We start from the raw sequence: 21,580 nt of genomic DNA, 5'->3' as shown, positions 1-21,580 counted from the left end.
TCTTCGTGAATCCATGCTGATTACTGCTAATGATACCGTTCTCATTACTAAAATCTTATATGTAGTCCCTTATCATCCCCTCCAAGAGCTTGCATACTGATGTTAGGCTAACTGGTCTGTAATTCCCAGGGATGTATTTTGGGCCCTTTTTAAATATTGGTGCTACATTGGCTTTTCTCCAGTCCGCTGGTACCATTCCAGTCAGTAGACTGTCAGTAAAAATTAGGAACAATGGTCTGGCAATTACTTGACTGACTGAGTTCCTAAGTACCCTCAGATGCAAGCCATCCAGTCCCAGTGATTTATTAATGTTAAGTTTCCCAAGTCTAATTCTAATTGTGTCCTCTGTTGTGCTTCTTGTGATGTGTCACGAGGATAAACACTGCAGTTTTGATTACTGAAGCCCCCCCCCCCCCGATTCCCTCGTGAAGACTGAGGAGAAGAATAAATTCAATACCTTCGCCATCTCCCCATCCTTAGTAACCAGATCTCCTTCCTCATTCTTTATGGGGCCAATGTGGTCTGTCCTCCCTTTTTTACTGTTTACATGCTTAAACAATTTCTTGGGATTTTTTTTGCTCTCCTCTGCTATGTGTCTTTCGCGTTCTATCTTAGCCAACCTAATTGCATCTTTATATTTCTTGTTGCGTTCTTTATAAAGTCTGAATGCTGATGATGATCCCTCAACCTGGTATTTTTTGAAGGCCTTCCCTTTTATATGCATTTTTACATTGAAGTTAAGCCATCCAGGACTTTTGTTTGCTCTTTTAAATTTATTACCCAATGGGATGTACTGGCTAAGGCCCTTATTTAATATGCTCTTAAAGCGAACCCATCTCTCCTCTGTGTTCTTTGTTCCTAAGATTTTATCCCAATTTACGCCTTCTAGCAAGGTTCGTAGTTTAGGGAAGTTGGCTCTTTTGAAATTCAGTGTCTTTGTATTTCCCTTGTTTTCTATTTGTGTGATTTATACTGAAGCCAACTGAGCTGTGATCGCTTTTTTCCTAAATTCCCCCGTATTTCCACATCCGTGATCAGGTCTGTATTGTTGATAATCAGTAGATCCAGTAACGCTTTATTTCTAGTTGGTGCGTCTATCTAACCTATCTAACCATCTAACCCATGAAATTGTCCTGCAAGACATTTAGGAACTGGCGAGCCTTAGACGAATGCGTAGTTCCCTCCGCCCAGTCTACGTCTGGATAATTAAAATCCCCCATTATGATAACACTTACCATCCTTGCTGCTAATCCAAATTGTGATAGGAGGTCCATCTCGGCCTCCTCTCTCGGGTTAGGGGGCCCATAGCATACTCCCAGTATCACGTTCCCCTTAGCTTCAACCCTTTGGAGCTCTAAGGATTCCAACTCCTCCCTAGCTCCTTTAGCGATGTCAACTCTCACATTCACTTGTACATTATCCTTGATATAAAGACAATCCCCTCCCCCTTTTTTACCCTCTCTATCCCTGCAATAAAGGGTATACCCTTGAATGGGTGCCAGCCAATCATGAGAGCTGTTAAACCAGGTCTCTGAAATTCCCACAAAATCCAAATCCTCCTCATACAACAGTATCTCTAGTTCACCCATCTTGTCCACCAGGCTCCTGGCATTGTTGAACATGCCACGTAGTTTAGACTGGTCGCATACTATCCTCTTATTGGGTGTTCCGAGATTGCAACTAGGACTTGTTACTATACTTACCTTGGGTTTATGTGCTTTAGTCAACCTATCACTAATGCCCCCAATACTATCCCCTGGGCTATGTTCCACGCTGACTATCTCTACCTGTGCATCTCTTGCTGTCAGATGTTTGGTGACCCTTTATAAAGCCTACTGGGTCTGGGTGGATCAGGAGGGGGAGAATATTGTCTAGTCTAGAGGTGATTAGCTTGGTGTAAATTTTAATATCAGAATTCAATAAGAGATCAGCCTGTAGTGGGCTGGCGAGGTGGGTGATTTGTCTGGTTTTGTTACTATTAATGCTTCAAGTCCAAACTGCTCTGTTTTTATTGTAGCCTGACGTGATTGTAGCCGTATTAGTGCAATTGTGACAGAGAAAATTGAGTACTGTCCATGATACTTTTTTTATTTGCACTAACATATCATTTTTCATGGACGAGCTTTCGGGGTGTGTCCCCTTCTTCAAGGTCCAAGCAGTACTGATTCACAAAAGTTTTAGCAGAAGGTAAAATGTTAAAACAAAACAAAAAAAAGCCAGTTCTTTGCCAGTCTATTGGTCCCCGTGCCACCATGTTGACTATGGGACGCCAGCTGTGACTCTCTGCAGCTTCACAGCCAGCTCCCCACTGTGCCTGAGCAAGCTGCACTCTGTGAATGGTCCCAAAGCCTCTTAGGATCTGTGGGGGGAGGAAGGGAGACCAAACTTGTGCCCAGATCACCTGGGCAATCCCAGTGAAAGTGGGAGCAAGTATATGTCAAAACTAGGTACCTACCCCCCCCCCCCCCCAAAAAGGTTTACAATGAGAAAGGAGGGGGAACAGGAGGATAAATGGAAATTCCCTGCTTAGGTAAAGTTCCACTTTAAAGTGGACCTTCAGCCTCCAAAACAACTTTGGCTCCCTGGTCTATTTATTCAATTTTTTATGATTTGTTTACTTTTTGTTAATTTTTTTTATCCGACCCTGCACCTGCTACCATTCTCTCCAAGGCGAGAATGCCATATCTCTGCTCACTTAGTCTCCTGGATATCCCTGTTACATATCGAAGGAGGCAGCCAGTGGGCTGAGCTGATATACATCATCAGGGGTCAACGACTTGATCCTGGAAGAGACAGTCAACTTCAGATGGACCAAGATGGCAGGATAGGAGCCAGACTGTTTCACCTGAGCAGCGGATCACGATGGCAGGACAGCACTGGATTTACTGGGCAGATATGTAAATCGAGGGCAACCCAGCATAGCAGATAAGGTGGGGTTAACAAAAAACAAGAGGGCAAGTGAATATCTTCTCTAAATCATCTTTTTAAGAAATAAAGAATGTATCAAAAAAAAAACTGTATCTGATAGTTACTATTTTAAATGGTTGGCAATGCAAATAAACACTGCAGCCCTGTGTTGGCAGTGTTTATCTGCAAGTGTAAGGCTTTCATTTTTGTCAGTGTACCCCCTAGCCTGCATGTCAGCCTGGACATTGTTATCAGATGTTTGGGAACCACGCAGATTGGTACCCCATCATAAGTGGGGGCTGACAGCCAGGATTGAGAGCCAGCGCCTGCGCAAAGTTTTGTTTAGTCATCCTAGCTTTACCATTTTTTTCTTCCTTTCTGCCCCATTTTACCAACCAGTACACACAGGGCCGTCTTCAATATTGATTGGACCCTGGGCAAACATTTTCTTTTGTTCTCCACCTGCTCTAAGATATACACAAAATAGCAGTTTACTGAATCAGATCAGGCAGGGATTGCAATTGGTTGCCAGAGATTACAGTGTAATCATTACCGCTCACTGACTGGCTGCTAGAGGTTACAGCACACATTATGGCTCACTGATTATTTGCTAGAGGTTACAGCACATGACTTCTGCTTAATGATTGGTTGCTAGAGACTACTGTACACCATTACTGTTCATTGATTGGTTGCTAGAGGTTACTGGATATCCTTACCAATCACTGATTGGTTGCTAGAGGTTACTGCACATTGTTACTGCTCACTGATTGGTTGCTAGAGGTTGAGAGATGACTAATATTAATATTCTTATCCTAGCACATCCTAAATTAAATGTCTCATGCCAATTAAATTGGACACAGAGTATTTAAAAATGTCCGTGTTTGTAAATTTTGCCTATAAACAAAATCTGCTATACGTTACAAAAGTTTTCCACACCCAGAAAAGAATCTATTAAAGATTAGCTTTTAGACAAATTATTGTCTGTTGACTTCAATAAAAACACTGGTTTAACTGAAATATTGTGTGGCGTTTTAAAATATGTAACTGTTGAAATCATGAAGTAATACCAATTGAAGGGAAACGAAACCTTCCTATTTCCCCATTTGCCAAGGATGGTGCCATCTGAGCCTCTTTTTTAGATCTGCAGTTGTCATTATGCTGCACATGTGATCATCTATGACATGGGCTATTTGAGGGATGGAAAGGTTGCCTGAGAACTGACCTAAGCACAATGACAATGACAGTTAAAGCGGGGTTCCACCCAAATTTTGAACAATATCTGTATGTATTCTCTTCCTTGCCTAGATGCTGACATGCCGTTTAAAAAAATTTAAATCGCCGTAATTACCTTTTATTTTTCTATTCTTCTTTGCACTTCCTGGTTCTCCTCCCGTGGGAGTAGGCGTGTTTCTAGCCTCTCCCAGACTCCTGGGAGCTAGTCTCAGGCTTCCCAGGATGCCACTGAGCATGTGCGGGAACGAGCGGTGAATGCTGGGAGCACAGCATTCACCACATCCAGGAAATAAATGCTCGTGGGCTTCAAATGCCCACAATGAAGATGGAAACCGCCTGCAGTGAATAATATAAGTTATTCTTTCCGACTAAATCTGACACAGGCGGACATATTACACACAATATGTGAGCATGTAATGCTGAGAAGAAAAGTTTGTGAATGAACTAAAAAAAAAAAAAACGATAGATAGGTGGACCCCCGATTTAAGACCAAATGTATGCCTTGAATGTAGCGTACACTGCGCATGCACTAGTGAGCAGAATGTAAATGAAACTATGGCAGAAAACAACATTGGTATCTTTGAAAAAAATAACATTTATTGAAAATGTATTACTTGAGCTTTCTTTTCGGAAACAGTGAAATAGGTGGGTACATTTCTATTTTACAACTTTTACCTGTTGTCTTTACGATAGGACAGCAGTTAAGCAGTTCTACAGTGCATGCCAGTCTTGTAAAGAGCTGTCTGCTACCTCCTCCCTATAGTTATAATTATGCTGTGCAGTTTAAAAGTTCCTATGTTAGAAATATTGGGGGGATTTCGATAAATCCCTACAACATTTTCTGGCTTTATTGAATACTGACAGTGGGTGGAGCCTGATGGGAAAGCGGAGACACTAGTTCCCCTTTAGGTCCACTTGTGTCAATCAAAAGGGGAGCGGACCTGGTGGGGAACTCTTGTCTCAGAATCCCCATCAGGCTCCATCCTCCCAGCTTCAAAAATCTTTGCCTTGGGGAAAAAGCATCTGTATGGACATTCTGCATGTGGTGCATGCCCCAAATTCATGCGCCCACCACCTACACATTTGTTGTGCGGAGGCACACTGGAATTCTAAGGAGTATTGTAGAATTCCCCTGATTGTATTCTGATAACTGCACATGCCTAATAAATTTAATGACATTAGTCACATTTACATCACATGCCTATTTATATTTTCTCCACATTTACATGCAGACCAAGCTGTCCAGCTCAAGTGCCAGTGATGGATTGGGCAAACTAGAACACTGTCAGGAAGTTCCAGCAAAGATTTAACAATGAATTTCTCTTATTTTGTCCCTTATGATCTGTTAAATATACAGTTATAAGTGTTCTGTAATATCTGTTTAAGTGAAATAATAACCTGTGAATCCTGCCAGAAATCTTGACAGTTTATGACAATCTGTGCTCTCTCCGAGTCTTCCTTTGCTCCATTTCTAATAGTTACATTGTTTCCAGCCATCTGTGAGCAGTACAGATTTCTTAAGCCCCGTACATACGATCAGAAAATCGTAGGAAAAATACAGATTTCAGAGCGATCATACGATAATCTGAAGAGTAGTACAGAGCTTTGGAGATCCAATCAGGACAGTTCATCCGATATTATTTGATCGGACATGCATGAATTTTTTTTTTCTTACGATGCCAGATCGTACGATTTTTGTTTAATCAGGACATTTGTCCTTTCGAAAATGCAATACAAATACACTACAACACATGACATCACTTGGAATTTTTATTTTGTCGTATGAGAATTTTTGCAACTTTAGTAAACTCTTCAGGTTCGATCGATCGGAGATTAGCAAGCAAATAAAAAACGGATGACCATCCGTCTGTTAATCTCATCGTGTGTACCAGACATTAGGACAGGTTCACACCAGGTGCACTAAGCCGCAGGCTCAATGCAAGGACAAATATAAAATATTGTTTTCTATGTGCCCTGTTCAAACTATACATGTGTTGGTGGTGTGCAGTGTGTAAAAATGCAGTATGTCTTCATTTATATGCAGTGTAATCCAACTCAGTGCAAGCCACTTGGGTGCACAGCGTTAACTGAAACGTCATATTTTGACATTTCAAACAAGTTAAACAAAGTAAAAATAAACAGTGTGATGTCTTGTAACAATGCATAGCTTTGTCACACCACAGCACGCACCGGTCATAACCTGTGTGGCTGGTATGAACAGGACATTGCTTTCCATGTCATGAAGAATACGAAAGGAGGAGATGTATGTAGCCCTGTCCTTGGGTGAGAAGTCAGGGCTCTGTGTAGACCACCGAACTCTCTCCTATTGTTCAGACATTGCTGCAGCAAAAGGGAGAGAAGATGCATCACACACAAGTGAGTCTTTAAAGATGGAGAACGTTTGTTCCTGTGATGCTCGGGGGTGCACCCAATGTACAGTGTGTCCCAGATCCTGGCTACCATAAAAGGTGAACTCAAAAGTATGAGCTTAACCCCTCCACACCTAAGGGTAAAACAAATCTTAATGCCTAAGCCCAATTTGGCAACTTTGACATGTGTAAGACCGTACATATCATCGCAACTACTTTGTGCATCCAGGTTGATTATACCTTGAATTTTCAAGGACAAATTGGGCTTTCATTTGGTGGTAAATGGCAATGGATATCTCCTAATTTTTTTATTACCAAAGGAAAACTTGGCCAAGATATTAAAAAAAAATCATTTTTTTTAATTTAGCTGTATATTTCTTGCTACTAGCATAATCTACCACCAAAGAACAACCCAAAACAAATTCTCCCGCTCCTGATGATTGCTGCGATACCACATACGTGTGTGTATGTTAGTTGTAGTATGTACCCGTAGTACAGCCCAGAATCAACAGTGCACATTTTGTTTTTTTTATTCTACCTAAAACCCACAGACACTAACACTAACTGTCCAAAAAATATTGACCCTGACCTTGACCCAAAAACTAACCCTGGCATTGACCTGGATCAATCATTGATCTAGGTATTTTTTATATTTTTTTATAAAAACAATTTCAATTATTATTATTATTATTTTTTCTATGTATCTTTCTCGTCCATTCACAGAGACAGAAAACACGGGGGGGGGGGCAGCCTTCACAGTGACTGATCACTGTGATAGCCAATCAGAGGCTATCACAGCGATCAGGTGACCCGGAATCGGATTGTTCCGGGTCCTGATCGTTAGAATGGGGCCCGGGGCTCTCGGTGAGACCCCGGTTACTTTGCTGGAAGTGTGCCGTGCGCCACGCTCCCAGCACAAAAGGATATATGCAAATATGCAGCCCCATGGCATATTTGTGTTACGTCGCCAAGGGGTTAATGCGTTTAACACCAATACCACAGAGCAATACTAAAGTAACGGATGAGTAAGCCAAATAGGTTTGTTACACCTGAAAGGCAGCTGGGGAGTATAGTTGCACAATTTACATTTCACGAGTTTTTATTAGTGGTAATAAAACATAAATACAATGCTGAAGTGCAATGAAAACTTGCAGAGTTGTTAAGTATCTATATTTGTCATGGTATGTCTGACAAAGCACTTTACAGGGGTGTATGAATCAAAAAGAAATAAAATTGTGCAACAAATTCATCAGGTATATGGTTAGATTTTATCACCAAGATTTTATAAAAAAAAAATCTTTTAGAACAGGGGTCTCCAAATAAAGGGGTCTCCTAACCAAAGTTTACTGTTCTTCAGACTATTTTGGGCCGAACAGTTGCCAGTGGGGGTAAAAAATGTCCTGGCATCAGTGGGAGTAAACTATGCCCTATCTTTGGTATTAGGGGGAGGATCATCATTTTTGTCGGTAGAAGGAATAGTGCCCCATCAGTGGTATAAGTTGTATAGAGCCACATTTTTGTAGTCAGAGGGAGGAATAATGCTCCAAGTGCCAGATAAGGGCAGACAAGGGCCACATCCAGCCTCCAGGCCACAGCAGTTTGGAGACCGCTGTTTTAGAAGATGCATCGGGGTTGATTTTCTAAAAGCAAACGGACTGTGCATTCTGCAAGTGTAATTGCAATCATTTTCCCCAGAGCTTAGAGGATGTGCCGTAGCTCTGCTAATTTCCATCATCCAATCATGTGCAAGCATAAATGCTGTTTTTTATTTTCTATGCACCTGATTGGATATTCTTTACAAAGTGAAGCTTTACCATATTCACTAAACTCTGGTGAAAATGAGTGCAACTGCACCTGAAAAGTGTGCAGTCTTTTTGCCTTTAGTAAATCAACTCCAATATCTTTCACATTCTACATATACACTTTTGCTCGCATTATGGGACCGGCTTACAAAATTTTCAGTATATAACCCATCCACATATAAAACCTTGATATGTACATCCTGTTCATTGAGATCATTGGTATGAAATCTGTGACTCAAACTGAGTACGCATGGATTGAAATTCCGCTGGTTTAGCAGGGACAAGATGAATTTCGATCTGTGTGTAGTCCTCTCTGTTCGACAGAAGCTGATCGGTACATTGTTGAATGTTCCTGCTGATAAACCTGCATTCGATCATGCTGCAGCCCTGGTGAGTATATTCTGACAGGAGAGGATTTCCCATTAAGAGTGGCAGAAGATTGCTGCATCCAGATCGCTTGTGTGGATGCAGAAATCTGTGAGTTTTTTTTGTTCAGCTCACTGGTTGAATGAAAAAAAAAAAAAAAACTCATAGTGTGTACCCAACTTTACTCAAAAATAAGATCACTTAACAGTTTTCCATTTTTTTATATTAAAGGATAACTATAGGCAAAACGTTATTTTTTTTAAATTTTGGATAGAGTAAGGGAGGGTCAAAGCCCCTGTCAGATTTTTTTTCGCCATCTGTGTCCCATATCAGAGATTTCAGTTCACTTCCTGTCCCATAGCCAAACAGGAAGTGGGAGGAAATCCCTGCAAATTAACAGAATCCCTTGGGGACCCCCAGGTCACCTGAACTAGTTTCCTGATTGGAAGATTTCCCCTCTATTGTTTTTCTGTGGACAACCCAAAAGTTGGGATTTTCTTTAAGTTCACTTTCAATGATACTGGTAAATAGGACAAATAGAGAGTGTGAATCTCCCTAACCACTTAATCACCGCCTACCATAGATATACTGCGGAAGGGCGGCTCTATTGCACGAAATGATGTACCTGTACGTCATTTCGTGCAACAGATACCATGGGACCATTGGACAGAGGGGGAGCCAGTCAGCGGGTTCAGAGGACCCGATGTCTGCCAGCCACCCATGACCTTTCCCTATAGAGGCAGAACGGTGATCTGCCTATGTAAACAAGGCAGATCACTGTTCTGACAGGAGAAGACAGAGATCTTCTGTTCCTGCTAAGCAGGAACACGGATCTCTGTGTTCACCCAGTCAGTCCATCCCCCACAAAGTTTTCTTTACGTTCACTTTCAATGATACTGGTAAACAGGACAAATAGAGAGTGTGAATCTCCTTAACCACTTAAACACCGCCTACCATAGATATACTGCGGAAGGGCGGCTCTATTGCACGAAATGATGTACCTGTACGTCATTTCATGCAATAGATACCATGGGCCCACTGGACAGAGGGGGAGCCAGTCAGCGGGTTCAGAGGACCCGATGTCTGCCAGCCACCCGTGACCTTTCCCTATAGAGGCAGAACAGTGATCTGCCTATGTAAACAAGGCAGATCACCGTTCTGACAGGAGAAGACAGAGATCTTCTGTTCCTGCTAAGCAGGAACACGGATCTCTGTGTTCACCCAGTCAGTCCATCCCCCACAAAGTTAGCAAGCACCTCCTAGGGACACACTTAACCCTTTGACTGCCCCTGGTGTTAACCCCTTCCCTGCCAGTGTCATTAGTACAGTAACATTGCATATTTTTAGCACTGATCACTGTAATAATGTCACTGGTTCCCAAAAAAGTGTCAAAAGTGTCAGTTAGGTGTCCGATTTGTCCGCTGCAATGTCGCAGTCCCACTAAAAATTGCTGATCGCCACCATTACTAGTAAAAAAAAAAAATGAATAAAAATGCCATAAAAATATCCTATAGTTTGTAGACGCTATACCTTTGTGCAAACCAATCAATATATGCTTATTGGGAATTTTTTACCAAAAATATGTAGCAGAATACATATTGGTCTAAATTGATGAAGAAATTAGATTTTTTTACATTTTTTATTGGGTGTGTTTTATATCAGAAAGTAAAAAGTATTTTTTCCCCCCCCCCGAAATTGTCGCCTTTTTTTTTGTTTATAGCGCAAAACATAAAAACTGCGGAGGTGATCAAATACCTTTAAAAGAAAGCTCTATTTGTGGGGAAAAAAGGACATTGATTTTATTCGGGTACAGTGTCGCATAACCGCGCAATTGTCAGTTAAATAATACAGTGCCGTATCGCAAAAAATAGCCTGGTCAATAAGGGGGTAAAACCTTCGGGGAATGAAGCGGTTAATGGAGGCACAGACAGCAGTAAAAACTGACAGGTGTTCTAATCCCTCTCCCCTCTATCCAAAACTAAAAAAAAAAAAAGTTTTGCTTTTAGTTATAAAGTTCATTAAAATAATTCTCCTTCCATAGTACAAATTATAATCTGTGCTATGGAAGGAGAATGATAATCCTGAACTTTTATTCATTTATACGATAAGATGCAAAAATTAAAGCCCAACTCCAGGAAACCTCCAAATTCTCCCTTGCAGAGGAACTGTGCGGGGTTATTGCTTGTTTAAATCCTGGGGGCGTAGAAAAATGATTTACTAACCAGATTCTCCATGCTGCTAGATTGATCCCTGTAGCATCTTCTCCCCCATGCTCCATTGGTCCAAGGTCCTGACATCATCAAGACCAATGCAGGGTCCATAACACTGAGGGACAGTCCACTGCCAGACAATAGGGGAGGGCTGTCTGTCTGGGAGTGAAGGATCAGGTAAGAAAAAGCAATTTGACTGTTCCTTAGAATAAACGAGCAGTTAACCCTTGCAGTGCAGGCACAGCCTAACTGCAAGGAAGAATTTCCAGATTTCAAAATGATCTTATTATGTAAGTAATAATGTTTTTGCCCTCTGAAATCTACAATACTGTGAAAGTGTCAATTTGTTCATGTTCCTAACAATTACTAAATACATTTACTCCAATTACCCATCATGTTCAGGGCATTACATATATTTCTCAGCCCTCAGGAGTTTATATCTATCAATGTTTTTATTATAGTTTTGTAAAAAGAATTGCGACAGTCCAGTAATATAAACAAGACAAGATATAAAAATGTGGATCATCTCATTACACAACAATCATGATTTTCAATAGTTGGATCAGACATAACGCACAAAGTAGCATTTAATTATGGCATACAACAATGAAATCTAACTGCATAGCAATGAAGGACATACTTCCCTTTATTTATTTCTAGCCTACTCCTAATTACTCTGAACGATCTTGAAGATTCTAAATTTACTTTGTGATGATCCCCACACATTTATTTCCTTGAATTCTGTGACACGTATTCACTGTGCCCTGTGAGTAGGCACTGCTGTGTCACAAATATCACAGAGCCTGCCTTCTGAAATACTGAGATGCCGAGAGAAGGAGTATCAAGAGGCAGAATCAGTACAGAAATTACTGCTTGCAGGGAGCAGGGTACTATGGGACATGTAGTCCTTTGAAATAGAAGGTAAACAACAGAGGAGAAGCTGCAAAGCATGCAGGGAATCCAGGAAGTTGTGGACAGAGATGACCAACCACTTACAACATGAAAGGAAGCTTATGTATGTGAATTCAGCTTGCTGAATGTAACTGTTTTAGGAATCATTTAAAGCAATGGATTTAGTTCCGCTATAACATGACCTTCCTAAGTTTCTGAAGCGAACACCTGCCAAGCTAAAAATTAATTTTTGGTAAATAAGCTTCAGTGTGCCATGGACCACAAGCCTTGTGTGTTTTAAAGCTGAATTCCAGGCACAAAAACATTTAATTTTATTCCTCAATAGCCACAAAGGATATAAACCCACCCTGTGTGCACTAAATGCCTTTACAAACTAGCTATTACCTTGTAAAAGTTGTGATTACATCATCACAATGCTGCAGCTTGTGGAGAGCAGAGCTGTAAGAGGGACACAGCAGCTTGACCCACTACAGGCTTACAGTCAAAACATGAATTCCTCCGATTGGGACTTTAAACCAGGCCACAGACAGTTTGATGGTAAAAAAAATATTCAAAATTTATTGCACATTGATAATATATAGCAACATGAACATGTTGATATACGTAACAAACACAAATATGGGGAGCAGAAATGGAAACTAGCTGCAAGGAATAGCCCAGAGCTTTGTCAAACAGATAGGACGTCCAGCAACATGAACTTGGGGATATACACAACAAACACAAATATTGGGAGCAGAAATGGAAACTAGCTGCAAGGAATAGCCCAGAGCTTTGTCAAACAGAACGTCCCGCGTTAGTCTTTAAACACTACAAAAAAATACAAAATAATAGTGCGCTAGCCAGAACCAAAATAGGAGAAGCAGCCAACACGACAATCAGACTAATTGTAACAAAGGTAAAAAGTGAATAAGTGTGGCGCTAGGCAATACATGTGCGTTATTGGGCAAAGCCTGACGGAATAGATATCTGAAAGGATGACAGCCCAATAAAGTGTATTTAATGAAACACAAAACAAATCGTGTATAATAATTAATAGAATACGAAATTACTCGTGTGAACACTACACATTCATCCAAATATATAGTGTAAAGGTGGTAGTAGGGGTGACAAAATGTATAAAAGCCTGACAGTAAACAGGATATGTGAACACTGGTGGCCGACGTTAACAAGATCAGGCCACCGTAAGGTGATGGTAGACTTTTAGTCATACTAGTCACTTATAAGTTTATGTTGGATTTTTTGGTTTTGACAGCAGTTCATGCTGTACATTGTTTTGTGTATTTTAAGTTTTTTATGATGTCCTTGCTAGCTTTACTTTCTTATATTTATTCCTAAGGAATTGGGGTCTATAGTGTACACTCACTCTCTAATTTTTCTACCATCACCTTACGGTGGCCTGATCTTGTTAACGTCGGCCACCAGTGTTCACATATCCTGTTTACTGTCAGGCTTTTATACATTTTGTCACCCCTACTACCACCTTTACACTATATATTTGGATGAATGTGTAGTGTTCACACAAGTAATTTCGTATTTTATTAATTATTATACACGATTTGTTTTGTGTTTGATTAAATACACTTTATTGGGCTGTCATCCTTTCAAATATCTATTCCGTCAGGCTTTGCCCAATAACGCACATGTATTGCCTAGCGCCACACTTATTCACTTTAAACACTACAGGCTCACTGTCTGCAGAAAACTACAGAGGGGGTTTGTTTGGTACAAGACCAGTCATCATGCACATGAGAGAGACCAACAGTGACCAGTCTTTATTACAGGAAGCTCCCGTACAGAGACAATGTTTCACACTGGATTTCTACACAGATCTGAAAGAAATACACAAAACACACCAAGATTCAAGTAAGAATACGCACACCTCTTGTAGACAACATCTGCTGATCCCGAAGTTTTGCTTTGAAGTCAAATAATGGCTTATATTCATTATGCTGGCCATACACATAACAATAAACACATGACTAATAAAAAGTCAATTATTTCAAACCATAGTTCTATTGAAAGTCATCCCTCAATACAAAAATATTTCCCACCTGGACCAATTATTCATATACAACAAAAGGATTATTTTGGATTTTTTGATGAAAATAAATGCATGGTGAAGTTGCTTTCCTAAAATAAGATTCTTTCATGGGAACGATGGCTCTATCTAATGAACACATGATGACCCCATAAACCATACCACAAATGTATCCGATACAACATACCTCGGTGTCGCAGTCCCTACCTGATCACACAGAACACTGGCTGCAATTGCACTCTTAAGACAACGTGTTCATTCAGGATCAACCCACTGAAAAATGAGAAATCTGAAAAAACAGCTTTACATGCACACCATCAGAAGACTTGGTGATGCGTGTCAAGCAAAGAAAACAGGCTGGAGCACCAGTTTCACAGGTTTGTAGCATGGCAGGGCATGTGTCAGCTAGCCTGGAGTGCCCTACTATAAACCTACACATGATGATGGAGCACGCATTATTGTCCAATATGGGGCATATGGGATTCATTTATGTAATCTTTATCCCCGATGGGCTGCCAGATGCTTCACCATTAATTGTTATTGTGCTTAAGACTATAGGACTTTAGCAATGAAAGTGTTAAACAAAGCAGTTATTAATTGATGGAATGCCTGAGTGCACCTGTGTCACAAGGTCACCGAATATGAGGGCTGCCCATTATTGGGAGGAGTCTGCCCACTACTGGGAGGGGCTGCTTCTTCCCGCAGTAACTTACTGCGCACCATACAAGACTCCACACTACAAGATAACAGGCTTCAGGGGCATCTACATAGAGATCAATGCTGGGGGGGATTACTGGAGGCATCAGGATTGCTTAGATACTGAAATAGATGGCAGATCTGTATCATGTCCAATACAGATAGACATAGATGGGAGATCTCTGTAGATATAAATCTATAGATACATAAATAGATGACAGATCTGTATAGATATCATCTATGGATATATAGATCATAAATATATACATGATAGATCTGTACAGATATAGAGCTAAAGATATTCAAATAGATGGCAGATTTGTATAGATATAATCTATGGATATATAAATACATGATCAATCTGTGTTGATATAAAACTACACACAGAAATAGATGTTAGATCTATATAGATATAAAACTATACACACACATATATCGATTATAGCTCCGCCTCCATATAGGTATAAATATATAGATATGTAAACATATTATAGATCTGCATCATGATCAATGCATACAGAAGTATTTGTGAGATCTGTATAAGTATACAACTATACAATATAAATTGATGCTAGATCTGTGTAGGTATAAATCTAGAATAATGTTGGATCTGTATATATATAAAGCCATTCATACTGTATACAGATATATACATAGATGACACATAATATAGAGGAGGGGGGCTGATCTCCAGCCATGGGCCAGCAGTGAATGTGATGGATGTAGAATAGATGATGATGATGATGATGATGATGAGTGACATAGGTGACCTCATAGAGTGACAATGCATCATCAGCCCCCCCCAATCCTGATTGCTCAGGGAATGAGGGGTGTCCTCTGATGGTGACACATGTAGATGGGACCCCGATCCCCCGCCCCCTTTACATTCCATGGCCCCCCGTGCTCACCCATTGCAGAGAGGGGCTCCCAGGCGGCCGATCCTCAGTCTTGTCAGGCAGGACGGGAAGGAGGGAGGGGGGAGGACGGCGGCAGACGATCACCTAACAGCCCAGGCTCTTCTCCAGCAGCCCCCTCCTCAGGCAGAGGAGACCCCCAGCCTCTGATCCCATCCTCCCCATGGGGTCCCCCCTCCCCGCTGTGTCCTCGGAGCGCTCCTCATCCTCAGGACATGGACGATAAACAAAGAGCCGGTTCTGCAGGGCGCTGTATGAATGAGAGCGGAGGAGCCAGCAGTGTCCTCTATGGAGATGGCCCCTGAGTGCGGCTCTTCCCTCCCCTCCTTCCTGTACAGCTATGTAGATATGGACGGCTCTCTAGACCGTGCCCGATCCTCCATTAGCCCTATGGCCGTGTGTGGAGCATCCTTATTCTCTGATCACAGCTCTCCGCCTCATCATGGATCCCCCCATCTGCTCCTGTCCCCCATTTCTCCCAGCGCCCCTCCCTCTCCTCTCGTCCACTCTCTGACTCCTCCCTCTCTCATGATAAGAAAAATCAAGTGGAATAATAAGAGGGAGCCAGGAGCGGTCCTCCCCCACCATGGAGGAGAAAGCAATGTGTGTGCCTGTCAGGGGATCATTACTAAGGTCACAGGCTCCCTCCTCAACCCCACCAACATCCCAAATACACCCCAACCTGTCCCACAACACAGGGCTCAATACATATTATCTGTGGGGACCGGCGTCTTACTGCCCTCAAACACACAGAAAACCATTGTTCTCTATGCATCCCGTTCACACTGCAACCCAGGCTGGAGCCGCGAGCTGCGATAAAATGCTGCGTCTTATTGCAGCACACTGTACAGGATCGCATGACACTGCACAGGATCGCATGACACTGCACAGGATCGCATGACACTGCACAGGATCATATGACACTGTACAGGACCGCATGACACTGCACAGGATCGCATGACACTGCACAGGATCATATGACACTGTACAGGACCGCATGACACTGCACAGGATCGCATGACACTGCACAGGATCGCATGACACTGCACAGGATCGCATGACTGAACAGGATCGCATGACACTGCACAGGATCGCATGACTGAACAGGATCGCATGACACTGCACAGGATCGCATGACACTGCACAGGATCGCATGACTGAACAGGATCGCATGACACTGCACAGGATCGCATGACACTGCACAGGATCGCATGACTGAACAGGATCGCATGACACTGTACAGGATCGCATGACACTGCACAGGATCGCATGACACTGCGCAGGATCGCATGACACTGCACAGGACCGCATGACACTGCACAGGATCGCATGACACTGTACAGGATCGCATGACACTGTACAGGATCGCAGGATCGCATGACACTGTACAGGATTGCATGACTATACAGGATCGCATGACACTGCACAGGATCGCATGACTGTACAGGATCGCATGACACTGTACAGGATCGCATGACACTGCACAGGATCGCATGACTGTACAGGATCGCATGACACTGCACAGGATCGCATGACTGTACAGGATCGCATGACACTGTACAGGATCGCATGACACTGCACAGGATCGCATGACTGTACAGGATCGCATGACACTGCACAGGATCGCATGACACTGTACAGGATCGCATGACACTGCACAGGATCGCATGACTGTACAGGATCGCATGACACTGTACAGGATCGCATGACACTGCACAGGATCGCATGACTGTACAGGATCGCATGACTGTACAGGATCGCATGATACTGTACAGGATCGCATGACACTGCACAGGATCGCATGACACTGCACAAGATCGCATGAATGTACAGGATCGCATGACACTGTACAGGATCGCATGACTGTACAGGATCGCATGACACTGTACAGGATCGCATGACTGTACAGGATCGCATGACACTGCACAGGATCGCATGACTGCCCAGGATCGCATGACACTGCACAGGATCGCATGACACTGCACAGGATCGCATGACACTGCACAGGATCGCATGACTGTACAGGATCGCATGACACTGTACAGGATCGCATGACACTGCACAGGATCGCATGACTGTACAGGATCGCATGACACTGCACAGGATCGCATGACTGTACAGGATCGCATGACACTGTACAGGATCGCATGACACTGCACAGGATCGCATGACTGTACAGGATCGCATGACACTGTACAGGATCGCATGACACTGCACAGGATCGCATGACTGTACAGGATCGCATGACACTGTACAGGATCGCATGACACTGCACAGGATCGCATGACTGTACAGGATCGCATGACTGTACAGGATCGCATGACACTGCACAGGATCGCATGACTGTACAGGATCGCATGACACTGCACAGGATCGCATGACTGTACAGGATCGCATGACACTGTACAGGATCGCATGACACTGCACAGGATCGCATGACTGTACAGGATCGCATGACACTGCACAGGATCGCATGACACTGTACAGGATTGCATGACACTGCACAGGATCGCATGACTGAACAGGATCGCATGACACTGCACAGGATCGCATGACTGTACAGGATCGCATGACACTGCACAGGATCGCATGACACTGCACAGGATCGCATGACTGTACAGGATCGCATGACACTGTACAGGATCGCATGACTGTACAGGATCGCATGACACTGCACAGGATCGCATGACACTGTACAGGATCGCATGACACTGCACAGGATCGCATGACTGTACAGGATCACATGACACTGTACAGGATCGCATGACACTGCACAGGATCGCATGACTGTACAGGATCGCATGACACTGTACAGGATCGCATGACTGTACAGGATCGCATGACTGTACAGGATCGCATGACACTGCACAGGATCGCATGACTGCACAGGATCGCATGACTGAACAGGATCGCATGACACTGCACAGGATCGCATGACTGTACAGGATCGCATGACACTGTACAGGATCGCATGACACTGCACAGGATCGCATGACTGTACAGGATCGCATGACACTGCACAGGATCGCATGACTGTACAGGATCGCATGACACTGTACAGGATCGCATGACACTGCACAGGATCGCATGACTGTACAGGATCGCATGACACTGCACAGGATCGCATGACACTGTACAGGATCGCATGACACTGCACAGGATCGCATGACTGTACAGGATCGCATGACACTGTACAGGATCGCATGACACTGCACAGGATCACATGACTGTACAGGATCGCATGACACTGTACAGGATCGCATGACACTGCACAGGATCGCATGACTGTACAGGATCGCATGACTGTACAGGATCGCATGATACTGTACAGGATCGCATGACACTGCACAGGATCGCATGACTGTACAGGATCCCATGACACTGCACAGGATCGCATGACACTGCACAAGATCGCATGAATGTACAGGATCGCATGACACTGTACAGGATCGCATGACTGTACAGGATCGCATGACACTGTACAGGATCGCATGACACTGCACAGGATCGCATGACACTGCACAGGATCGCATGACTGTACAGGATCGCATGACACTGCACAGGATCGCATGACACTGCACAGGATCGCATGACTGTACAGGATCGCATGACACTGTACAGGATCGCATGACTGTACAGGATCGCATGACACTGCACAGGATCGCATGACACTGTACAGGATCGCATGACACTGCACAGGATCGCATGACTGTACAGGATCGCATGACACTGTACAGGATCGCATGACACTGCACAGGATCGCATGACTGTACAGGATCGCATGACACTGTACAGGATTGCATGACACTGCACAGGATCGCATGACACTGCACAGGATCGCATGACACTGTACAGGATCGCATGACACTGTAAAGGATCGCATGACACTGTACAGGATCGCATGACACTGCACAGGATCGCATGACACTGTACAGGAAATCAAGTGGAATAATAAGAGGGAGCCAGGAGCGGTCCTCCCCCACCATGGAGGAGAAAGCAATGTGTGTGCCTGTCAGGGGATCATTACTAAGGTCACAGGCTCCCTCCTCAACCCCACCAACATCCCAAATAAACCCCAACCCGTCCCACAACACAGGGCTCAATACATATTATCTGTGGGGACCGGCGTCTTACTGCCCTCAAACACACAGAAAACCATTGTTCTCTATGCATCCCGTTCACACTGCAACCCAGGCTGGAGCCGCAAGCTGCGATAAAATGCTGCGTCTTATTGCAGCACACTGCACAGGATCGCATGACACTGCACAGGATCGCATGACACTGCACAGGATCATATGACACTGTACAGGACCGCATGACACTGTACAGGACCGCATGACACTGCACAGGATCGCATGACACTGTACAGGATCGCATGACACTGCACAGGATCGCATGACACTGTACAGGATCGCATGACACTGCACAGGATCGCATGACACTGTACAGGAAATCAAGTGGAATAATAAGAGGGAGCCAGGAGCGGTCCTCCCCCACCATGGAGGAGAAAGCAATGTGTGTGCCTGTCAGGGGATCATTACTAAGGTCACAGGCTCCCTCCTCAACCCCACCAACATCCCAAATACACCCCAACCTGTCCCACAACACAGGGCTCAATACATATTATCTGTGGGGACCGGCGTCTTACTGCCCTCAAACACACAGAAAACCATTGTTCTCTATGCATCCCGTTCACACTGCAACCCAGGCTGGAGCCGCGAGCTGCGATAAAATGCTGCGTCTTATTGCAGCACACTGCACAGGATCGCATGACACTGCACAGGATCGCATGACACTGCACAGGATCATATGACACTGTACAGGACCGCATGACACTGCACAGGATCGCATGACACTGCACAGGATCATATGACACTGTACAGGACCGCATGACACTGCACAGGATCGCATGACACTGCACAGGATCGCATGACACTGCACAGGATCGCATGACTGAACAGGATCGCATGACACTGCACAGGATCGCATGACTGAACAGGATCGCATGACACTGCACAGGATCGCATGACACTGCACAGGATCGCATGACTGAACAGGATCGCATGACACTGCACAGGATCGCATGACACTGCACAGGATCGCATGACTGAACAGGATCGCATGACACTGTACAGGATCGCATGACACTGCACAGGATCGCATGACACTGCGCAGGATCGCATGACACTGCACAGGACCGCATGACACTGCACAGGATCGCATGACACTGTACAGGATCGCATGACACTGTACAGGATCGCAGGATCGCATGACACTGTACAGGATTGCATGACTATACAGGATCGCATGACACTGCACAGGATCGCATGACTGTACAGGATCGCATGACACTGTACAGGATCGCATGACACTGCACAGGATCGCATGACTGTACAGGATCGCATGACACTGCACAGGATCGCATGACTGTACAGGATCGCATGACACTGTACAGGATCGCATGACACTGCACAGGATCGCATGACTGTACAGGATCGCATGACACTGCACAGGATCGCATGACACTGTACAGGATCGCATGACACTGCACAGGATCGCATGACTGTACAGGATCGCATGACACTGTACAGGATCGCATGACACTGCACAGGATCGCATGACTGTACAGGATCGCATGACTGTACAGGATCGCATGATACTGTACAGGATCGCATGACACTGCACAGGATCGCATGACACTGCACAAGATCGCATGAATGTACAGGATCGCATGACACTGTACAGGATCGCATGACTGTACAGGATCGCATGACACTGTACAGGATCGCATGACTGTACAGGATCGCATGACACTGCACAGGATCGCATGACTGCCCAGGATCGCATGACACTGCACAGGATCGCATGACACTGCACAGGATCGCATGACACTGCACAGGATCGCATGACTGTACAGGATCGCATGACACTGTACAGGATCGCATGACACTGCACAGGATCGCATGACTGTACAGGATCGCATGACACTGCACAGGATCGCATGACTGTACAGGATCGCATGACACTGTACAGGATCGCATGACACTGCACAGGATCGCATGACTGTACAGGATCGCATGACACTGTACAGGATCGCATGACACTGCACAGGATCGCATGACTGTACAGGATC

General features: G+C 44.1%; 1 protein-coding gene across 2 annotated transcripts in view; it reads right to left on the bottom strand.

The window, feature by feature from the left end:
* MGAT3 (beta-1,4-mannosyl-glycoprotein 4-beta-N-acetylglucosaminyltransferase) overlaps positions 1-15,965 on the bottom strand; it is a 209,168-nt gene extending 193,203 nt beyond the window's left edge. Inside the window, exon 1 of one of the 2 annotated variants that reach the window (XM_073592551.1) lies at positions 15,442-15,965. The gene's annotated coding sequence lies outside the window, so the exon portion shown is untranslated. Of the gene's footprint in view, positions 1-14,024; positions 14,233-15,441 lie in introns of those variants that run through there. The other variant, XM_073592552.1, reaches the window with a different exon arrangement.
* Positions 15,966-21,580: the final 5,615 nt, after the last annotated feature.

The sequence above is a fragment of the Aquarana catesbeiana genome, linkage group LG07, assembly GCF_042186555.1.
Source record: "Aquarana catesbeiana isolate 2022-GZ linkage group LG07, ASM4218655v1, whole genome shotgun sequence".
Classification (NCBI taxonomy): Eukaryota; Metazoa; Chordata; class Amphibia; order Anura; family Ranidae; genus Aquarana; species Aquarana catesbeiana.
The sequence above is the reverse complement of the archived record's forward strand: the minus strand, read 5'-3'. Positions and strand labels throughout refer to the sequence as shown.